This window comes from Eretmochelys imbricata, chromosome 6, assembly GCF_965152235.1.
Source record: "Eretmochelys imbricata isolate rEreImb1 chromosome 6, rEreImb1.hap1, whole genome shotgun sequence".
NCBI lineage: Eukaryota > Metazoa > Chordata > Testudines > Cheloniidae > Eretmochelys > Eretmochelys imbricata.
This window is the reverse complement of record NC_135577.1, coordinates 73,542,504-73,565,668: the sequence shown is the minus strand read 5'-3', so window position 1 is coordinate 73,565,668 and position 23,165 is coordinate 73,542,504. Positions and strand designations below refer to the sequence as shown.

Genomic DNA, 23,165 nt, shown 5'->3' with positions numbered 1-23,165 from the left:
TCCAAAATGTGCGAGACTAATTCCTGCAATGGGCTGATGCTTCTTGAGAGATGCAGATTAAGGATGCTGAATAGCTCTCAGGAGTCATTAAGCATCATGTTGAATCTGAACCTCAGTGCACCAAGAACAGATAAAGATATTTTGCTCAACAAGATGGTAAATAATAGCAGAAGTAAAAATAATAATGATTTTCCTTTAAGCCTAGGCTTTCAAGGCATTTTAAAATATTAATGAAGCTTCACAATTCCATTATTAAATGTTTTCACAGCCATTTTTCATATGGGTAAACTGAGACAAGGAGGTTAAGGCCTAGATTTTCAAGATCATTTGTATACCTGTGTGCCTCAGTTCTACATGCACTTACCACAATTGCACATATAATCATAGCAAGTATGCATGTGAATTAGAGGCACAATTACACACACACACACTTTTCTGAAACATCTGAGCTTAAGTGACTTTCCTAAGCCACAAAGTGAATCAGTGACAGAGCTGGTGATACAATCCTGATAGAGTTCTGATGCCCAGTTCTCTTGCAGTTTCTACTTTTCTTTAAGTAGGGCTTGCCTTATATAGGACACTGCATTATCTTGATCAGTGAACAAAGGCCATAGTCAGTGGTTTTAGAAAAAGGCTCTTTCTTGTATTAATATCTTCTAGGAGACTGTATGAAGTACACAGAACGGGTAGTAGGAGCAGAAACTTATTCTGTGAAATGTAATAGGAAGAGCATAACTAAGTTTGCTACAGACAACAAAGATTCTCTACCACTATACTGAGAACTCAGAGAGAGACCCCTAAGGGGAAGTTGAGGCACAGAAGGAGTTGGGGAAATGAAAGGCCATCATTTTTGAAAATTTCATCAGAAGTTGCAAATCTCTCTCTGCTTAGTGAGAAAACACCCCCTTCCATGATTTGCTATGCACTTAATCAGACAAACATCAGCTTCCTCAATCTGATACTTTAAAGAAGTTACCAGCACTAAGGGTCACATGTTACTAACAATTTGGGTGAAAGGGATCACGAAATTACAGATTTCATGATTCTAAGTAAAGGAAGGAGTAAAAGCAGCAGAATAAGGACAAGGGATTTTAAAAAATAGCAGATTTCAACAAACTCAGAGAACTGATAGGTAAACTCCTATGAGAATAAAATCAAAGGGAAAAAGGAGTTCTGGACAGCTGGCAGTTTCTCAAGAACACACAACTACAGACTATCCTGATGCAAAGGAAAGATAGGAAGAATTGCAAGAAGCCAACATGATTCCACCAGGAGCTTCTTTAATTACCCGAAAATCAAAAAGGAATCCTACAAAAATTGGAAACATGGACAAATTGCTAAAGAGGACTACAAAGAATAGCACAAGTATGTAGAAACAAAATCAAAGTCTAAGGCACAAAATGAATTACACCTAACAAGGGACATTAAAAACAATAAGACGACGTTTGTTAAATACATTAGGTGCAAGAGAATGTCAAAGGAAAGTGTAGATCTCTGACAGGGCAACGCTCTGTCCCAGTCTTCTGATGCCCCAGAACTTCCTCAGACCCACTTTTGTCTTATGTGTTGGCTATATTTTATTCTAAACCTGTTCACAAACACCAGTAGGGTACAATATCACCATTTTAACTTCTAGAGCCCTAGCAAGGACTGAAAGAAGTAGGAGGAAAGGAGGTCTCCCCCTTTTCTCTCTAGGGAGCTCCTTCATTCGAGGCTCAGCTAGTCCTGTCCTCCCTCCTGTAAGACTGCCTTACTGTCTTTTTATCAGGTTATTCAGCTGAGGGCTAATTAGTTCCTTTCCTCCACAGTCTCTCCTGATTCACTAATTATTCAATCAGCTCTAACTGGGGAACTAATTGAGGCTACAGTGATCAGAGTGCTGATCCAGATCTCAGCATTCTGTCACAGTCCCCTGCTTAGGGGGGAAGGAGAACTAATGACATCAAGAAGGTTGAGGTGTTTAATGCCTATTTTGCTTCAGTCTTCATTAAAAAGGTTAATGGCTCCCAGATACTCAACACAATTAATATTAACAAGAGGGAAGGAATGCAAGGTAAAATAGGGAAAGAACAAGTTAAAGGATATATAGATAAGTTAGATGTATTCAAGTTCGAAAGTCAAGTTGAAATTCACCTGAGAGTACTTAAGAAACTAGCTGAAGTATTCTTAGAACTACTAGCAATTATATTTGAGAACTCTGGAGGACAGGTGAGGTCCCAGAAAACTGAGAAGGGCAAACATAGTGGTCTTTTAAAGGGGGACCAAAGAGGACCCAGGACGTTATAGACTCGTCTGCCTAACTTCAATACCTGGAAAGATACTGGAACAAATTATTAAACAATCAGTTTGTAAGCACCTGGGGGATAATAGGGTTATAAGGAATAGCCAGCATGGATTTGTCAAGAATAAAATCATGCCAAACCAACCTAATTTTCTTCTTTGACAGTGTTACTGGCCTCGCAGGTCGGGGGAAGCAGTAAATGATATTGCTTTATTTTACTATTTTACACAGTCCCATATGACATTCTCATAAGCAAACTTGATAAATGTGTCTAGATGAAATTACTATGAGGTGGCTCCACAATTAGTTGAAAACCTGTACTCACAGAGTAGTTTTCAATGGTTTGCGTCAATCTGGGAGGATGTATCCAGTGTGGTCCTGCAAGGGTCAGTCCTGAGTCTGGGACTAGTAAATATTTTCATTAATTACTTGGATAATGGAGTGGAGAGAATGCTTCTAAAATTTGCAGATGACACCAACCTGGGAGCTGTTGCAAGCATTTGGGAGGACAGGGTTAGAATTCAAAATGACCTGGACAAATTGAAGAATTGGTCTGAATTCAACAAGATGAAATTCAATAAAGACAAGAGCAAAGCACTTCACTTTAGAAGGAAAAATAAAATCAGTGCACAAATACAAAATGGGGAATAACTGTCTAGTGGTAGTATTACTGAAAAGGATCTGGGGGTTATAGTGGATCACAAATTGAATCTGAGTCAACAATGTGAGACAGCTGTGAGAAAGGCCAATATCATTCTAGGGTGCATTAACAGGAGTGTTGTATGAAAGACACAGGAGGTAATTGTCCCACTCTACTCTGCACTAGTGAGGACTCAGTTGCACTATTGTGTCCAGTTCTGGGTGCCACACTTTAGGTAAGAAATGGACAAATTGGGGAGAGTCCAGAGGAGAGCAACAAAAATGAAAAAAGGTTTAGAAAACCTGACTTACGAAGAAAGGTTAAAACCCTGGGTATAGTTAGTCTTAAGAAAAGAAGATCAAGGGGGACTTGATAACAGTCTTTAGATATGTTAAGGGTTGTTATAAAGAGGACAGTGATCAGTTGTTCTCCATGTCCACTGAAAATACACACGGCAAGATAGCAAAGCAGATTTAAGTTAGATGTTAGGAAAACTTTCTAACTCTAATGGTAGTTAAGCTCTGGAATAGGCTTCCAAGGGAGGTTGTGGAATTCCCATCACTGGAAGTTTTAAAAAACAAATTAGACAAACACCTGTAAGGGCTGGATGGTCCAGGTTTACTCGGTCCTACCACAACGTAGGGGGCTAGAGTAGATGATGTATTGAGGTCCCTTCCAGTCATACTGTGACGGTCTGTACTATTTTATTGCCCACTTTTACAAGACTATGATACTTTGTATAAAAGTTATGCCTAGTGATGTATCATTTGAAAAGTCATAATCTGCTGATAATTATTGTCCTGGTAAAATGTGTGTATCAACATTGTGTGTGAAGTTATAAGATTCTGCAATGTATCATTATTATAACATGCTCCAAGGTTAAGAAAGTAGGCCCGGACCAGTTGTTCAGAAAGAAAGAAAGACACACTAGCACCCAAGCCAGGTGTTAAGCAGCCATTCTCCAGCCACATGGGAAGGTGTACACAAGAAATGTACACCTCATCACAGGAAGAAATTTATATTTCATCACAGGGATAGTTCAGACCTCATGTCCACAAGAGACTACTTCTCACCTGCACCCCAGCTAGGGGTAATCCTGAAAGAGGGGACACTGGTATAAGAATGAGAGACAGTGGCCTCCCATTCACCTCTCTCCTCATGACATCAACGACTCTCAAAGAACTGAGCTAATAGGGAGAGGCCCCAAGCTGAAAGCAGCCTATGAAATTTACTGTATATGGTGAAACAAAACCTTTTGCTTTTAAGATCACTTAGCTTGTTAAGTTAGGTATTAGCTTGTGTTTTCCTTTTATTTTCCATTGTAACCAAACCTGAATTTTATGCATCATCATTGCAATCACTTAAAATCTATCTTTCTGTAGTTAATAAAGATAGTTAATATCTTTCTTGTTGTTTTATCCTAACCAGCATGTTTGATTTAGAGAGTGTGGGGAAACTCCATTTGGGATAACAAGGCTGGTGCATATATCATTTTCCTTTGATGAAATGACAGACTTTCTATGAGCTTGCATTGTTTAGTAGTGTGCCGGAGAGTACAAGACACACATTTCTGTGGGGGACAAGGCTGGAACTAAGAATTTGTGGGTGTCACCCTTTATGTAATTCATGAGTAATGTTCAGAGTGCTCATGTGTTTATCTGGGAGTGAATTTGCTTGGTGAAGGCTGTGTGAGCAGGCCACTTGTATATGTTCTGACAGCAAAGCAGTGTAAAAGGCAACCCAGGCTAGAGAATTAAGGGGACACAGCTGTTCAATGGTCCAGATTGTTCCCTGGATAATGTCACACCTACATTTCTGTGATTTTATGAAATTCTTATAAGAGACTTTGGCAAGATAGGACAGCTGGATAGTGGTTGACCAAAGCAACAAAAACATGGAGTCCTGTTTTAGCCTAAATTACAGAACGGGAGGTTGAGAAAAAAAGACCTATTACAGAACTGGAGCCTGAAGGAGAATCTGGATTTCTAGTCAGCTAGAAAGGAACATCCAGAGCTGCTGAGTAAGAAGGAGAGACTAGCATCTACAGAGAGGAGATGACTTGAATAGAATGGTAACACGGAGACCTCAGAGCAGGATGGTCAGGCAGCAGAAAAAAATTATAGGGCTTTAAATCAGAATGAAAACTTTGTGCTCCTAAAATATAGAAGCTTCAGGAAAATACCTTCCCAAAACACTGATTTATTAAACACTTCCTTTAGATTTAAAGATATTGTCTCAGTTCTTCCAATAAGTGAAGATTTGGAGCCACCTGTTTCTCAGTCATTACATTATTACTTCTAATGTGTAATATGTTGGTCTCAAAATATTCAATATATTTGTCTCCCTCAGAGCTAAAAAAAGGACAGCCACATTGCCATTATTATGCATGGACATTCTAGCAGTATGACTCAAGGAGAACCCGTAATTTGTGTGTGCAGAAATGTTATAATTTCTGATGCAGGAGAAATTTTTGAAAAGTATTGTTGAAAAATTGGTAACAAGGCTCTGGTCACTTGGCTCACATTGGACACCTGTATGAAGCCCATTTCTGAACACAGGTTACAAAAGAAAATGCACACACCTGCAGAGCAGGTGGGACCAACAGGATGTGCACATAACAAACCTAAGTACCTATAGGACCATCTTTTGTATCTTCAAGCTCCTGCTCTCTATGCCCCCCATCTCCCAAGTCACATTAATCACTATTCGGGGCTGACTCCTGTCTAATTTTGCATTGTAAGCACTTTGGGACAGGGACTGTGTCTTCTCAGCACCGAGAACACTATCAGGCACTTGATTAACAAAACAAGTAGAGGGGCAGAAATAGCACTGCATGGGGTCTTGGTGCATTTATCTGTTGAGGACATATTCAAAACTAGCCAAGGCTGGTAAGGACCTAAAGTAGCTACTAGCTGTCTAACGTTTGGTAGCCTCTGACATGAGTTGGTGTTTTAGTACAGTTCTCTGTAGATGTGTCCAGATCACAAATACCACCACATTTGCCACTAAGTGGTATCCTTGTAGACAGAAGACAAACCAAGGATTGAACCAGCATGAAAACTAAACTGCTTCTGTACCTAAAGCTGATCTCAGTAGACCAAGATTGAGACATATTGGCAGATTAGCAAAAGTTCAAAAATCATGAGTCAGACTCCAAATAAATAAATAAATAAATAAATCATTATTTGCTCAGAAAACTTGATTTAAAAAAATGTTTTGACCACCTTGTGCTCTTCCTGCCCAGTATGTGTGTGTGGGTGGAGGAGAGAGAGAGAGAGAGAGAGAGAGAATTACAGGTTGTCAACTCTCCCAAGTTTATTGGGAAAGATTTAATGGAATACTGGGCACCAGGATTCTTGGCTCAGCAGGTTGTAGTCTAGTAACTACAAACAGCATAACCAAATGTAACACGCTCATCTTTGAGTCATCTCCCTGGAGTGAATCTGGGATATCTGGATATAAAAACATGAACCTCTACCACTTGAATTAAAGAAGCTCTCTTGGGAGCACTAGGAGAGTCAAACTGTTACATGTGGTTTGTTGCTAAACACAGAAGTGCATTGTGTTAGTGTGGGTTACAGAAACACCTAATTTGGTATTTTCCTTCTGAAAAACTATGTGGCAAAGAGGCTCAGATTTGGATTCTGTTCCTAGCTCCTTTGAAGTGATCTCAGTTATCTTATACTGAAATGGATGAATGATAGTTACTCTTCAGGGTATGAGATGGTGGCTTATAATAAGGTTTTGATGGATATTCAAATATAAACATCAGGCAGTGTGAGAATTAGGACTAGAACTCATGGTCTCTCAGGCATGGTGAAGTCTCTCTTGAGATTTTTGCATCCCCAAAATTATGTGAAGGCCAGAGTTTTTGCATCATTGAAAGATTGCCTGCAGCCAGGGCCAAAGTTGCATTATCATAGAAGTGTAGGACTGGAAGGGATAATAGGTCATCTAGTCCACTTCCCCGCACTCAAAGCAGGACTACATAATAACTAGACCATTATTGACAGGTGTTTGTCTAACCTGTTCTTAAAAATCTCCAATGAGGGAGATTCCACAACCTCCCTAGGCAATTAATTCCACTGTTTAACTACCCCGACAGTTAAGAAGACCTAACCGCCCTTGCTGCAATGTAAGCCCATTGCTTCTTGTCCTGTCCTCAAAGTTTAACAAGAACAATTTTTCACCCACCTTCTTGTAACAACCTTTTATGTCCTTGAAAATTGTTATCCGGTTGTCTCTTCTCCAGACTTTAAACAAACCCAAGTTTTTCGATCTTTTCTCATCGCTCATGTTTGCTAGACTTTTAATCATATTTGTTGCTCTCCTCTGGACTTTCTCCAATTTGACCACATCTTTTTGTGGGGGTTGCTAAGGAAGTTTGCACTTCAGCTATCTGTGTAGCATTTGCTCTGAGGATAAATACAGGACTTCATACTTTTGCTAAAGTTTTCACTAGATTTGTTGAAAAGAAATGATGTTTCTGAATTGTTGGTGCACCTTTCCTTGTAAAGGTTAAGGGCTTAGGTCCTAGAATAGGCCCATTACCACTGAGAGCAGTTTTCTACACTGTATGTAGCATACATTCCTCCAGCTTCTCTGCTAGGCTTGTAGAAGCTGCTGAACCAATCAATATATCCCCTTAAGCACTACCTGGCAAAGTAAAGAAGTGGCCCTCACCTGCACCACATGAGGCCCCTGCCTCTCAGGAGACAAGACATTAGAAATAAAAACCCACCTCTAAGGCAAGGAAGTGCCAAGTACCATAGCAGGGGTCGGCAACCTGCAGCACACGTGACAAAGGCAGCACACGAGCCGATTTTTACTGGCACGCTGCTGCCAGCCGGGGTCCCAGCCGCCAGCCCCACTCAGCCAACGAACGGAACCCCAGAGTGGCAGCAGGCTGAGCGGGGCCGGCGGACAGGACCCCGGCTGGCAGGAGCCAGCGGAACCCCAGACTGGCAGCGGGTGAGCTGCTGCCAGCCTGGGGTTCTGTCCACCACCCCTCTCAGCCTGCTGCCGGGTTCCGGCCATTGGCCCCTGTCAGCCTGCTGCTGGCGTGGGATACCAGCCGCCGGCCCCGCTCACCTCGCTGCTGGTCTGGGGTTCCAGCTGCCCAGCCCCCTGCCAGCCGGGGTACTGGCCGCCAGCCCACTCAGCCTGCTGCCAGCCTGGGGTTCTGTCGGGGGGGCCCTGTAAATGTAAAATTTATTACTGGCACGTGAAACCTTAAATTAATGAAGACTTGGCACGCCACTTCTCAAAGGTTGCCAGCCCCTGTACTATAGTAATACTACTTTATCTTTATAGGAGCATCTTCCATTTGAGACTTTCAAAGCTCCCTACACACTAAGGGATTAAGCCTCACCTGGGATATCAATAAATCAGTATTCACAGGTGGCTAAACTGAGGCCCAGATAACTTACTGCAAGTCACTTACTCTATCACACAACACTATCAGATCCAGGAATAAACCTAGCTTTCCTTTGCCCATGTATTCTTTAACGGCTGCACCATATTACCATATATGGTGAGTGACCCAGCCCAAACACCCTTCCTTTAATCAAGAGATTTCAGCCTATTTGGGACATCAGTGGCATTCCAAGTTTAACATGATGCTCCTGGATGGGTCATCAGAAACAGGAATCAAACCCTGGGAACAACAGATCAAAGAGAATAAGCCTTTACTGTCTAAGCTGAAAGATCCAGCCCTGTTAGTTCAAACCCCCATGTGGTCCAGCCTCTGTGTGGGCAGGGGTTACACATTTCCCCTAGCCAGGGAAGCTCACTCCAAGGTTCAACCCAACTCATATTCCAAGGTGGGACACCACTTATAACCCAATACTCCAGGTTGGTTAGTGGCAGTGGGGATTGAACACAGGATCTCTGGATGTAGAAGAATGAGCTTCTGCTGCCCAAGCCAAAAGAGACTTTCATTGCCCAAAGGCTATAGCAGACTCATTAGCCTCTGTGCCACACTGAGGTTTGAGAGAGCCACACTTAGTGTGGTTTGCATAAAGATATACGATACATGTAGGGAATGGTGTAAAAGCGCCGTGCTCCAAGGACTATATAATAAGCATATCTGTACCACAAGGCAACCTTCATCATCACCAAGGGTGAAGAATAGTTGCATGCCAGCACCTGTGTGCAATGCAACCCCCTTCTGCATCCTCAGACCTAGCTTAGAAGGGGCACACCCAAGAGTAAGTATTACATGCATATTTAATAAGAAATAAATCCAGGGCACATCTTGTACAGTTTCAAGGATTCAATAGACCCTCTCTGAAATAACCACTGAAGCTGTGCAATTTCCGACAGCAGGGATTTGGATCTGGACAATGCAGCGGAGGAGAACTCTTGCTGTTCCAATCCAGGCTCTGAAATGCAGCATCACTGTGGCGTAACTTGCTCAAAGATGTATTAAGAACTGCCTATTTTTTCATAGGTGGATAGTGTTATTTTTGTGTGTGAGGCTGTCTAGAGAAATGACATTTAGCTCAGGAATAAGGTGAAAGCTGTGGCTATAGACCTTTAGGTCTTAAAATAGAAGGACATTTTAAAGTGGCTTTTGAGTGAGATGGGGAGTGATAGATATTAGTTTACCATTGTTTGTGGGCACAGTTCAGTTTCACTTGAGCCCTCTACTCATGTGAATTGAGTCATGATTGCTAAGAAGATAGAATGAAGGCCTTGTGCTGTATTAGATATCACATTATTAGTGTAGTCCCAGGTAGGACTACAGCCATAAGGGAAAATCAGACACAGCTGGCAATTACATTGTGCTCCCCCTAGTGGACACTGTTCAGGTTACTGTATTTTGATCCCACTCCTGGGTCTCACATCTTAGGATGGCTAGGGATGGGTAGAGTCTGGGCTCTGCCTCAGTCTCTGGGTCTCAACATGCACTTTCACAGTGTCAATCCTCTAGCATGCTTTCCTGAAATATGAGACTCTGCAGTCCAACTGCCTACACTCTGAAACTAGGGCCAGCTCTACTAGCCTCCACAGTGGCTCTTGCATGTTCCCAGAGCTCCACTGAAGCTGTGGACCCAAAAAATTACTGTATCCTCCTTCAGGAACTATGAGACAGTGAAAGCAAAGGGGACACAGACTTTGCAAAGGAATTTCTAAACCAGTCACACCTTAACACACACTTAAGCACAAGAGATACACAGATCCAGGGAGTAATAATAAATACCTGTAGACAAAACCTTCCCTCCAGTGTCCAGAGAGCCCTTTGGGTCTCAGTCAGTGTCTTCTAGGAAGTTCAGGATTCTTTCTTAGCACCTGCACAGCCTTGTGTTCTCGTCTCCACCCAAATGGCCAGTGAGAGAGCCTTCCTTGTATAAAAAGTTCCAGTCCCTCATCAGGTGATTCTCCTGAGTGGCTTCAAAGTCACTCATCAGGTATTTTGTTGCTTTGGTTACATGCCCACCTGGGACAACTGGTTCCTTGGGGGGCAGATAGCCAACTCATTGTCGTAGGAATTTGAATGGAAGATCATCCAGGTTAACAATTCCTGATTGCTCTCCATTGTTAGCCCTCTGCTAACACCTCATGAAAGCCCAATTCAAGATGGAGGTTAAATGGGCAACAGTGAAAGTACAGTGTACTTTAAAGTCAAAATGGTGTTCACAAAACAAAATGGGATTTGTAGTTTGATACAGACATATTGTCATGGAATTACAGGGGTGTGCAATGCCCCAGACTTTACACAGTTTCATAGATACTAAGGTCAGAAGGGACCATTATGAGTTTCTTTGTGAATACCCCTATTATTTGCAAAGCTCTTGGCTTAGCTTTTTATGAGGGCAAGCCATGTGGCTACATTACTTCAAGACTGGGCTTTCTGGGTTCAGCATGCCTGTTGCTCACGGGGGCTTTACAGCCAGTCCAAATGAGTTCAAACTCCTGCTACAAATTTTACTCCTTCAGGGAGCAATGCAACCAGTAAGTAACAGCAGCAACCTCATAAACAAGTCAGCATTTATTAGTCAGCTGTAGCACAATATTTAAGAGTGCAGGTTTGAATGGTAAAGCAAAGCTTAAGTCAGTTTGCCCCACATATTACCCCACTGTTCCATAGTCTCCTGGGATTCATCTTCTGTCTCCCTCTCACGTGGTGTATCTGCTTGGGTAGCCGGAAACTTAAAACACAGTCTGTTCACACCTGGCCCATTTGTCCCAAGTCGCAGCCCCTGCTGTCTTCCCATGTTCAGCTTGCCTTCCTTTCCCAGTCATTAAAAGCTAATGTTTGGTTGTTGGAACTTCTGTTGTCTCTCCAGCACACTCCATTCATCTGTGTTGATTCCAGTCAGTTCTTGAGAATATAACCAGTTCCAAATCTAATCCAGACAGGCTCACATGACATACAGCTATGCCTCACTACCCCTTCTCCTCAGGGAGAAATTAACCCTTTCAGACTCAATAAGTAGCAGTACAAGGTGAGTGGGAAAACTAACTTATGCATATTGTTCATAACCATATTACCAATATTTTCTCCACACATGGACAGACATAAACTAATCTGTCACAGAGGTGAATAGGCCAGGTAGATCTGATTTTCTAGAGCCTGAACCAATGCCCATTGAAGTTAATGGGAGTTTTTCCATAGATTTCAATGGACTTTGGATCAGGCTATTAGCATGTATTAGCTATAACAGTTGCTTAGTGTATTGTCTCTTTACAAGGTGGTACAAGGGCAAATAACTAGGGTAGTGGAATACAATTAAGAAAGAGAAAATGTAGGATGAATATTGGGGAAAAAATCCTGTCAGTGAGATTTATTAGGTTGTGGAACAGTCTCTCTAGGGAAGTAGTGGAAAGCCAGTCACTTGGGACATTTAAAATTAGACTAATCAAAGCACTGGAGAATATGCTGTAGGGAACATGCCTGCACTGACAGGCGGATGGACTACGTGACCTAATACTGTCAGAAGCGGCCTGTCTGTATCAGGACTCAGAGGAGAAGACAGAGCAAGTTATTTGTTCTCACCCTTCTGAAGAGCCTCAGGAATTCCTGACTAAAGAAAAGCAGGTCTAAGAATTGTGCTAGAGGGTACAAATTCTGAGTGGCCAAGAAAATTTGCCTGTAAAACAGCCGCCGGCAACTGCGAATGGGGTCACAGAGAGGAGATCTTGAAGAGATTGTTGAAATCCTTTTTTAAAAACATACAGACACGTTTTTTCTTGGCACTCTTGCCAAATTCTGAAAGAAAAGGTAAAGTATTTTAGATGACTGTAAGGAGGAAGAAAGGGATTGTATTGGAAGAACTTTGAGTGTTTTGTAGGAATGTTTCTCTTCCCCACTACCTTTAGAGGTTGTAGCAAAAGAGCAAGAACCACTCACTGAGAAGGATCCTTGTCTATTTTTGAGGTCTTATTAATTAATATGAGTGGGAATTAAACACAGAGAAAAAAAAGATAGTCCTTTGTATGTGGACATTATAAGTCCTTTTGTGTTCTCTCTGCATGGAACTAAACATGACTTCAGGCTTTTCAGTTGTTTATGACCCACTTCCTCTATAAAATGTTTCTTCTCCCACCCAAGCTATCCCCAAACGTTACCATCTGTTGGCTGTTGAATGGCCTTTGTGAAATATGATTGTCATCTCAGGCAGTTCCCAATGGACAAGTGTACACCTTATGAAAAGCCCCCCGACAATTGGCACCCTTGTTGGCAGTCTTAGCATAAAGGTTGAAGAGTGACTGAGTACTGAAACCAAATCCCTTCATATACACAGATGGTCCTGCCATCTCAGGGTTGAGCGGCACTTTAGCAAGGCAGTATGAGGAGGAAACCTGAACTATAACTGACGGGCTTTGCCTGCTCTGTTGATACAGAAGACTTCATGCTTCAGACCTATCATTCTGGCACCTTTCACTAGTGGTTAATTAACTAAAGAATTTAAAAGTAGTCACCCCTGAACATGGCTGTCACTTCACTGTCTCAAACAGAATTCACACTGCCTAAAAACAAACACACAGAAGAACTATGCTAATAAATCATCTTCAATAAACGCCAGGAGTGGTAAAGGAAAATGACTCAAAAGAACTTTTTCCTTATATAACCCATTAGCCATCTCCTGCTTATTATTTCTGTTTGAAGTTTCCCATAAACTCTGGAACTCATTTAGTTATCCAAAAATCGAGATTTGTTGTCCGTTTACTAAAAGCTAGTTGTCTCCATCATACACAGTTTTCACAACTGTTGCTGTTTTGATTTGAGCTACAGACATAAATAGGGTCATCTCCAGCCACAGAGGGTGGATGTTTAGTTTACAGCATTGAGGTTAAGCATGTGACTAAGAGTGAAAAAACAGAGGATCCTTTGTATACATCAAGAGTCCTGAGGCAAAACAGAGAGGGAGAATGCTGACACAGATTTCAATAGGGAAAGAAAAGAGACCATTATAATTTTAGAGAGGAGAGAATTAAATCATTTAGGAGAAATCAAGGTTTAAAGACCTTTCACATGGAACATTTATATTGATGTCAGACACTTAATTTTGTTAAAGGGACAGACAGACATCAGGACCTCAAAATAACAAAAAGCAATACCTGCATCAGATGTGAAGGAAGTCAAAGTAGTAGCAAACACCCATCAGTAGCATATAACAACAAGTAGGTATTAGCACTGAACTATCATCCACTTTTTAATTCAAATCCCTGTTGGAAGGAAGCATATTTGTTTTCATGCAGCATTTTAATGCTAATTAGCAATATGTACAAATGTTTATATAAAGTCTCCTCCATTTTCAGACATACCACTTCATTCTCCAATCACATGGTATTGTACACGTATTGAATGCTCCCTAGCTTGTATTGGAAGCTCCTTGAGGCAGGGACTTTGTCATGATATGACATTAAGCAAACTCCTACTGTTCAGCAAGTATATGTATAATCATTCAAACAGAAACAGCTGTCCTGACCTGCCAGAAAGGAGGAAATTAGTTGGCAAGTTGCCTCTGCTCCTCACCTGTGGTGGAAAATTGCTCAGCTTGTGTGATGCCCCCAAAAGCAGAGGGGCCAAGCCACTTCTGTTGCCCATGGTTAAAAATGTCCCTGGCTGTTTTTTTGTTTGCTTGAATGAGACAATGCAGTTGAAGCTCTCCCATTTTAAGCCACTGTTTCCCAGCCAGTTAGGTCTGTCTCAAAAACTGACTTTTTGGACCCCCCCCAAACCAAATAAACATAAAAGACTTGGTGCTAGACCAGAAATGAATGGATTTTCTAAAGTATCTTTTAAATACCAATCTATTTCTGAATGATTCAGATGTGTAAGCAGACAGAAGCTTGCTTTGGGCAGCATTCATGTAAATCATGCTCAGCAAGGACCAGTACTTTAGCCATATATCGAGGTATTAAATTTTGAAAATTTCTGGATGTTTAATCATAGTCCACTAAGTGCAGTAGATTCTTCCAGTGCCTCTTTTTGCTGAAGTTAAGGGGAATATAGTGCTTTATGGATCTGGTAGTGTAAGGAGAGAAGAACTTTGAGCATCAGAACAGTGTATTTATCCTCATTTTATTTATAGGTAGGCCGAACACTTCTTAATAAACACTTTCCTGCAGCACTAACCTAACTTAAACTATTTATCTCATCACTAAAGCATACCATTTAAGGTTAATGGTATGAAACTAAAACACATTTTTTTAAAAGCTGTTACTATGGTGCAAATACGTCCTAGGAAGAACATATCGCGATTGCCCCACCCCGTTACAAGTGAAGGGACAGTGGCTGGAAGCAGACTGTGCGAGGGACTCTGCTTCTGTCTAATTTTGATTAGTATGCACGTTTAAGTCTAGTCAGGATCTGAGGAGGAAATCTCCACCTTGTTGTTGTTGATCCTGGGAGTACTCCTGTGTGTGAGCATGTTGGATTTGGTTTTGATGCTTGATCTTATCATCTCTCTTCACCCCAGGTTCTAATGTATACAGTTAAAAAAAAACAAAACCTCACTTGGCTGCAGTCATATGACTACAGGCTGTGATAGCATCTAATTTCATAACTTAAGCAAAGCTGGGTTTAGTCCTTTGGGAGATCTCCAAGGAAGGATTTTGTTCCAGCCATTTGTGCACCAGCCTATGTTTCCTGTTAGGTAAAAGCCCTTTCAGCTGTTCCAGCTACGTGTCAGTGCTAAGACCATACAGTTAGTTTTTAAAGGCCACATTTTACTTTAATAAAATAATTATGAAAAAATTCAGATTTTAATCATACAAGAGTCAGGAAATTCAGAGTTAATTCCCCCAGCTGCATCAATCTTACCTCTGTCCCCTTGTACGAGTATATTACAATAAGCTCTTTCATAATCACATGACACTGGGCAGGGGACACATTTCTCAGCAAATCTAATACAATGAAAATAAATTGTACTTTTTTCTATAATTTTAGATGTGCATGTTGCTTTTCATATTACTGCATACATCATGTGTTCATGAAATGAAAGACCCTATTGTAAGGCATACACCAAAACAAGACAACTTAACATTGGAGTGGGAATATTAACTCAGTTTCCTAAGCCTTTTGGAGATTAAAATCTCACTAGTAATATTGCTTTAATGAAGTATACTAAAATTATTAAACTCATACATTGTCCTGCCTGGACTGGTTACCATTATTCAATGGAAATATTTCCTCCAATTATTTACAGGAACTCAATAAAATTGAATTCCACAGAGGGGTACACATCAGGGTCCCAAATATAAGTGTGCATTTACTAGCTCAGTGAAATCAGGAATTTGACTTTGCAACTGGGCAGGGGGGAGAAGATTCATTACCATCTGTGATAACCTGGGGAATCTGTACAATTCGTGAATTCTGTGAGAGATTATGAATTCTCTATGTATCTTTACCAAGCTGAAAACTCTTATTGTAAAAGTGGTCCTTTGTCTTCTATTGTCTTTTCACCTCCATGTCGGACCAAAATTCCAACTGCAGTAGTGGCAAAGGCCTAACAAGAGAGGGTTGTTAAATCATGCTGGTCCCCTACTCAGAAAGGACAAAGTGCTGGTTTCTATCCTAGAGAACTGGTTTGTCAGGGAAGGTCACTGGCAACAAAACCACCTGGCAGGGGTCAGATCACCTGGGGAGGCTGAGCAGGACATCTGATAAAGGGGCTAAAAAGTTAAGAGGGCAGGAACTGCTTTACTCAAATGGCCATTTTTCTCCTATTTAAGAGGAGGGAGAAGCAACTCAACAATATGTAGGGGCCCGATGAGAGTCTCTCCTACAGCCTGAACACAGTTGGTCCCGCAAAGGAAGGGTGAAGTAGTGAGGAGCACCGCATTTAGAATGTTCGTTTTCTAAATGATCTATACTGTCTATTTCTCAGGTGATTAAGTAAAGAAGTAATAATGCGTTAGATTCTGGTCAAAGTGTCTGCGTGTGTTGTATGCTTCACAACTGCCACGTGTCTCCCGAGAGAGTTAAATGGTAACCCAGAAGACACTCACTTTTGGTGGGCTTCCAGAAGCGGGTGCATAAGCTGCAGAAGAGTCTGAAGGGTCAGCACTCTAGGCAAGTGGACACCAGTGTTCCAGCTCTCAAGAGGGGGTACTAGAGAAACGGTCTGTACCTCAAGTATGTGCCTAGGGGCAGTGGCTGAGCTCCAGTCAGGCTCTGAAGACAGACACCTAGGCAGCAGGAGGCTCTGTTCCCTCACAGCAGTCTAGGGAGTAGCCAAAAGAGGGAGCTCAACTAGGACCAGTGACACCATCTTATCCCTTAGAGTCACCGCTCATTTGCATAAAATATACATAATTAGTAGTATAGACCTGCATCTTCCTTGGTAGATTAATGCAAATACATTTGTTAATCATCCATAAAAACCTGCAGCTGATCAGCTTTGAATGATCTTGCATAGGAAGTACAAAAAACAGCCAGTAGAAGCCACATTTTAAGAGTCTGGAGGCAGCATATTGTTACCTGTGTTAAGATACAATTTTCAACTTTGTGGATGGAAGTGGAAAGTTTAGCTGTGCAGCTCCTATTAGCAACAGCCTTGTAAAGCCCAGTGTACTGTGGTGATAATATAGCCTCAAAAGCTTCATATTTCACGTATTTCATAATTCAGTCACCAGTGGGCTTAGAAAAACCTGTTTTTTTCCCCTGTACAAAGACAGCATATTAAAGGAAAATCTTGGTTTAGCTGCAGAGGTTGGTATGGGGTAGGTAACAGGGAGTATACACATGGATCTACCAGCCATTTACAAAGTTTACCAACCAAAGTTGTACTTCCATATTATTTTACCAAATTACAGGCCTATTGGGCAATTTGTGAAGGTTCAGATCACTAGAATGGAGTGTCATACAGCCATTAAACCATACAAAAAGCAAAAGAACAGAATACATAGCATTTAACAATTTTATTAAAAATTGTACCAGTTATTAGAAAAAAATTCCAAGTATTAAAAAGCACCAGAGAGAAAGCACAGAGCAAATATACTGCACAGATACAAAAAAGGAGCTCCTCCCAGTCACCATCACTACAGGCAGGAGTCCTGGAGGCACACAGCCAAGATAAACAAAATGCTACATTCTCACTGGGTCTCAGTCCATGGCAGAGAGGGCGTGTGCACTTCAGGACTAGTCTAGACAAAGATTTCACAGGAGAGCATCGGCTGTACTTCTTCAGCTGGGAGAACATAAGATTCATTCAGCAGGGACACTATGAAAGGTTAAGAGCATTTTAAACAATACATTGAGAACCTCTCTCCCCCTCATCTTTTTGATTCTCCAAGGCAGCCACTGGAGGCAATTAATTACTCCAAAGTTTAAAAATGAAACCTCTCCAACAAGAGTAGAAAAGTCCAGGGGGAAATGAAGCTGCACGTCAAAATATGCTCATCTATGGATCTTTAAAGAGAAATGCAGAGGAGATTTGAATACATTTCTGATACCACAGAAGGAAAGGAAGAGGATTTGGAAAAGAGATACATTCAAGTTGGGAGGAGGGGGGTTGTTTGTTTTTTTTAAGTAGTCTAACTTTGGGCACCAAAAGTCCATATTTAGTGTCAGGATTTTCAAAAGCACCAAACTCTCTTAGGTGCTTTTGAAAATCCCCCACTAGGAGCCTAACTTTAAGCACCCATTTAGTAAGATCATAGCCATGTTTGTCTTCTTACGTCATGTGACTACAACACATCAGTGAGAAGGGAGAAGTGTTACATCCCCCTTCTACCCTCAACCTTTCCTCAGAGTAGTATAACCAAACTGGAGTGGTCTTCTGAGGGGTGCAGGCCTAAAGTCGTCTCCTGGAGCTGAAGAGTCTGTGGCGATGCTCTCCTGGGGATGAATCCACAAATCAGGGAGACTCCACTTGATTTTTAAAGATAACTTTGTACATGCAAAATCTTCATAATAAAATTTAAAACAGTTTAAAGATCTACACTTCCCACCCCCTCCCTCCACTCCCCAAAGGCAGCAAATCGTCTGAAGACAGAACTGGAAAATGGCTTTTAAAAAACTCTACAGATTTAAGTTTCACTTCCCAGAAACCAACTTCCAGCATGGGATTCATAGGAAGAGACCCTCCCATCTGTGGGGGAAGGGGGTGGGAGGTGTGGAAGAAAAAAGGGGGGGCGGGGGGAATGTCAGACTGCCTTTTTATGTAAACACACAGACACATACAGGCATACACACAATTACATTCCAGTGCATTCAATGTGTTTAGTCTTTTTCTGCTTTTCCTTATCGGCAAGAACTAAGTGGTGTACTACCTGTGTGAATGTGTACAAACCAAAGAAATAATGATCATAAGAGCTTTTTAGGAATTGTAGGAGATCTTGAACACTCTCTCACCAATTCCTTGAGGTATTTTTTTCTTTCTGAAACAAATCAAAAGCAACAGGGAGGTGTTGGGTTTGTTTTTTTTTAAATGACCACAAATGCCAATTTAAAAACAATATTCTTTGGAATGACTATGAATAGCTTTGCTGTCAGCTCTTAATACTCTGTATCACTTGACCCACCTGCAGAACTCCCATTAGTGTGAATGGGCATTGCAGAGATGAATCAAGGGCATTATATCCTGTCAAGGTTGCTCATAGTAATTAATATGAGCCTTCCCTTTAACCAAAGTAGGGCTGTTAGTAAAACCACCCCTTGAATGTACCTGATATGTTCCCATATTACCACTTTCACAGCTTCCCTGGAAAGCATAGTAGGTGCTATTAAGGATCAACAAAGGAAGGGTTAAGGTGAATCAAAAGCGACTTTGCAGAGTTTAGACTTCAGGTTGCAGCAACTGCCTAGAGCCTTTGTTTTATCTCTAGCTAATTTATTAGAATTCAGAACCTGTAATTTCCCAAAGGGAAGGGGCAACCCTCCTCCGCTCGCCATAAGCCAAATTAATCTGAAGTATCACTTCACTGACTGCAATGGAATTACACGGGTATGAAGTGGCCTCAAGGTGTCTAAATCTGGTCACATCTCAGATGGCTTTTATTCAACCCCGGTTCAAGTCCGAAGGAGCAAAGGCAGCTAGTTGCTCTGAGTCGACAGTGAAAGTAAACAAGTCTTCACAAGTGACCCTTGGTCACAGAGGATTGGGTTCCTCTTCCCCATCCTGCTGTGGATATAGGCAAGGCTTAAAAAGGAAAGGCTAAACAGAACATTTCACTCAAGGGCCAGTCTCCCAACAAGAATTCCAGGCTCCAAAGACACTGACAGTGTGACAAATATTAAGCTAAGCTTCAGTTGGCAGCAGAAGACAGGCAGACTTGGTACGATGGGAAAACTGCAATAGAATAGAATATCCATAGAAACCAACAAAACAGTAGCAGTTAATACACGCAGTAAGTTACACAGAAGTCCACTGTTAGCAGAGACGATCAGCACCTTGGGAGAAGCCTGCAGTCCCATATCCATTTCCAATGTCAGCCCTTTCTGTTGGAAGTCCATTCCCTCGTCTACTTCCACCTTACCCTAGCTATGGCAGTTTGCAACTAACCTTGGGCAATCACTTTGTAATTACTGGCTCAGCTTTCATGAATTGCAGGAAACAGAGTAAGACAGACAAACACCCACTAGCACCAGGCTCACTGGATCCAGGTAAGGTTTGGGTTACAAGAGAGATATTTGAAGAGACAGGAGGGAGAGATACAGAAATAAATTTTCTCCTCTCTCAAGTCAAGAATGTCAGGGTCAGAAGCCATTTTGGAGATCCTGGAAAGGGAGACAGATTTCAAACACTGTAGGTGCTGTCAGCTGAAACTCACGTTGCCTTGACTGTTGCCCATTAAACTAGAAGTAACTTTAGGAGAAAGCCAACTGTTCTCTAAAAATTGTTAGAGATACTTCACTAGTGTTTGAGTATACAGAAAAGGAGCTGAAAACTGAGATCCCACCCCTTCACTCAGGCAAACCACCAAATAAAATCATTCAAGAGTTGCCCCTCCCCCCACCAGATTTAGGCCTTGCTAATTGAAAATACTTCCCTCACCCATCCACATATTTCTGACTGTGCTCAGACTGTAATAAACACTTTGAGGGGAGGATTTTCTCAACAGAAGTACATACCGAAGTGGGCAGAACCGGCTCTAGGCACCAGCAAAGCAAGCACGTGCTTGGGGCGGCACATTTCCAGCCATCCTTTTTTTGGGGGGAAGTTGCGCTCTCGGAGCTGTGCCACTTAGGTGGGGCGAGGGCGCCGCGCCCCCGGCCGCAGCAGGAAAAGGAAGCCCCAGCCCCGGGATGCTGGGCTGCCAGGGCCCAGCTGCTTCCTGGGGAGGAGAGGACGAGTCCTGCCGGGGAGCCAGGGCTGCGCTGCCTCATCTGTGCACTGGCTGCTGCGCTGCCTTGTGCCACCCCTTCTGTCGGGGCTTCTCTGCGCGGCTGGGTGGAGGGGGGGAAGGGGTAAAGCCCCTGCAGGCGCTGGGAGACGGTGACATCACTCCCAGCGCCGCCTGCGAGCCCCAGCCCCACCTGAGCTTGGGGCGGCAGAAAACCTAGAGCTGGCCCTGGAAGTGGGCCTCGCCTAGACAAAATGGTTGACAAACCATGCGCAGATGAAGTGCATGTGCTGCTAAACAATACTGTAGAAATTCAAGGGAGGCTGATAGTAGCCTACCCTCCCTACTCATCTGGGGGCAAAAGAACCATACGGTCGGGCAATGGAAGGGGACAATGCTACATAACAATCCATTATTTCCTGAAGATGATGAGCTGGTAAAAGTAGTGACCAAATCCTGCTCCCTTTGAAGTCAACAGCAGAATCCCCCTGGACATCAAAGAAGTAGATTAAGATCCTTAGGTTTAGGGTTGATAGAACCCTGGTTCCTTTCTCCAAGATATGCAAATATGAGATGTTAAAGAAAAACATCAGTGGTTGTCAAACCTCTAGTTAAAGGCAGCATGTTGCAGGAGTCAGACTTTGTCTAGGACTAGTCCTGTATCTACAGTGAAGTCTGGTTTATAATCCAGCCTTCACTGTAAATACAAGAACAAGTGAATTCTAATTTAAGACCTTGGAAGAGACAGTTTTGATAAATCCATTGCTAGCAGTGGACATCATGGCCAGGAAAGGCTCCCTCTCTCAGTGAGCCAAACAATTCTGTACAGTTAGATGGACTACAAAACTATTTCAGCAATTTATTCCCCCCACTAAGAAGGGTGTTATTATAGAATAAGCTAATGAGGGCAGACCATCATTAAGTGCCTATACCAACTTGCTATTCCATTTTACACTTCTGTCGTGGTTGGCTGAGCAGTCCAGGAAGACTTATTTGCTTTTCGGTTTAACTGACCAGGCTGGAATTTAAGGAAGAAAGATGATGCTAGTTTGATTTCTTGATATGGTGATGAAGTAGTGTTCTAAAATCAGATGGGCTTTTCCAATTTTTGCACACTTCATAAGACTGTTATTAATCTGACCCCTCTGTGACGGCTGAAAGGATTTCAGCCAATCAGTAGGGAAATGAGTGTGCATTACCTATGTCTGCGCCATACTGGTTAACAGCTTTATTTCATTCCTTCCCCACTGCAAGCTCTAAAGCTCCACTCCCCTCTCCCTCAGTTTCCTTGACAAGCCTACACCTCATGAGCGATAGGTATAATAGGCCTCCCCTGGCACTGCCACAGCAACTGGACCCCCAGTTGTGGGGTTTGGCAGCGAAGTTTTTGCTTTATTATGCCCCATGCAGGTTCCGGCAGTATGTGCTGTTCAGCTTCCTGGGTTATCAGTAATCTCTCTGGATTCCAGGGAAATTACTGATGAACCCAGGAAGCTGAATAGCACATACTGCCTCATCAGCTGCCCCAGAACCTGCATGGGGCATATCAAAAGCATCTTTGAAGAGACGCTTTTCCTCCAGGCTGCTTGGGTCTGGGGAGGGGAGTGGAGGCATGGCTGCAGCTAGCCCGGGGCTCCTCCGGCCAAGGTAGGGGCATGCCTGGGGCTTCTCTGGGCAGGGGTCTTGTGGCTCTGGGCTGCGGCAGGGAGGAGGACAACAGGGTCTTGGGGCTCCAGCTGCAGGCAGAAGGGATGGAGCCAGGGGTTAACTTCCCCAAAGGGGGGCTCCACCTGCTGCCTATGCTACACCTTCAGTTCTAAGGGGGCTCTCCCCAAGGTCCAGATTCTGAGGGCTCACTCCCCTCAATCCAGTCTGTGCTTGCCCCACTCCTCAGGCTTGCTTCCTATTTAAACCCCTGTTCTCCAGGCACCACACACCCCAAGTGACTCTGTTTTGCAGAGCCATGGAAGGTATTTCAGGAAATAGGGAGCAGCTTCCAGTACCGCTACAAAGTAATCAATGACAGGTACCACTCACATCCCACTGCATAACTCCATAGTGCACATGCTTAACTAAAATGAAACAAAGCTAACTTAAGAATCATTGTTCTGAACTCCTGACCATCCCAGAGGAACACATTACTCTGCATAATGTAGCTTTAGCTAGGGGGTGGAAAAAAAAAAAAAAGTCAGTTTGCATGAGGAACCCCATTTGTACTGAACGATCGCAGCAGAGCTATGTAAGCGGAGAGGGTCCTGGGAGCTGGTTTGGAGAGGGCTAGACAACTCCTGCCATGAAAAAGCAGAATGCCAGTCAAGAGATGGGGTTGAGAAATAGAGGGGAAGTATCCAAATACAAATATGTGCTACAAATCATTACCAGGCACTTTAATGGGGTTACTGAGGGTACATGGGAACTGGGTCATTACAAATGTCCGAGATGGAAACAGACTTGAAGGGCAAGAAAAAATAAAGGTGGGGGGGGGAGGGGAAGTGGAGGGGAAGG

General features: G+C 42.6%; 1 protein-coding gene across 1 annotated transcript in view; it reads left to right on the top strand.

The window, feature by feature from the left end:
• BUB1B (BUB1 mitotic checkpoint serine/threonine kinase B) overlaps positions 1–23,165 on the top strand; it is a 138,147-nt gene that overhangs the window by 8,496 nt on the left and 106,486 nt on the right. The window lies entirely within an intron of this gene.